This window comes from Sinocyclocheilus anshuiensis, unplaced genomic scaffold (genome assembly GCF_001515605.1).
Source record: "Sinocyclocheilus anshuiensis isolate Anshui unplaced genomic scaffold, SAMN03320099.WGS_v1.1 scaffold163, whole genome shotgun sequence".
NCBI classification, from domain to species: Eukaryota; Metazoa; Chordata; class Actinopteri; order Cypriniformes; family Cyprinidae; genus Sinocyclocheilus; species Sinocyclocheilus anshuiensis.
The window spans coordinates 1,286,554-1,287,369 of record NW_015548223.1 but is presented as its reverse complement, the minus strand read 5'-3'; the positions used below and the strand labels follow the sequence as shown (position 1 = coordinate 1,287,369).

Genomic DNA, 816 nt, shown 5'->3' with positions numbered 1-816 from the left:
TTGAGCAATTATAGACCAATATCAAATCTTCCTTTTATAGGCAAGATTATTGAAAAGGTTGTTTTTAATCAGCTGAACAAATACTTAAACTCAAATGGATACCTGGACAATTTTCAATCTGGTTTCCGACCGCATCACAGCACAGAGACAGCGCTCATTAAGATAATAAATGATATTCGCTTAAATTCTGATTCTGGCAAAATATCAGTGCTGGTACTACTAGATCTCAGTGCTGCGTTTGACACTGTCGATCATAACATACTACTAGAGAGACTGGAAAACTGGGTCGGGCTTTCTGGGATGGTTCTCAACGAATGAGCAATGAGCACTGTGTGATGTCCGAATTCATTTTAAATCAATTTTTAAATCATTTTCAAAGTTTCCCTGTTATTGTGATTATTTTTCATGATTATTTTACTTTCTTTTATGTAAAGCACTTTGAATTACCATTGTACGAAATGTGCTATATAAATAAACTTGCCTTGCCTTGCCTTGCCTCCAAATTAGCAGTAGATGTACATTTCTTATGATGAGGGAACGGTTGATAACTTTCTATATTCAAACATTCTTAGTGATTTTAAGTAAATATTGTGTAAAATGTTATGTTCGATGTTATTTTATCACATTAAGATCAAGCTTGGGGTCTGTATTATTTGCTTTTAAAGAAATTTAAAGAAATTAATTATTTTATTTGGAAAGAATGCATTAAATTGATCGAAAGTGACAGTAAAGACATTTATAATTTTACAAAAGATTTCCATTTCAAATAAATGCTGTTCTTTTGAATTTTCTATTCATCAAAGAATCCTGACAAAT

At 31.4% G+C, this 816-nt stretch overlaps 1 protein-coding gene across 1 annotated transcript in view; it reads left to right on the top strand.

The window, feature by feature from the left end:
* Positions 1-816, top strand: part of LOC107654328 (LIM/homeobox protein LMX-1.2-like) — a 68,000-nt gene that overhangs the window by 65,910 nt on the left and 1,274 nt on the right. The gene's annotated exons all lie outside the window — the stretch shown is intronic.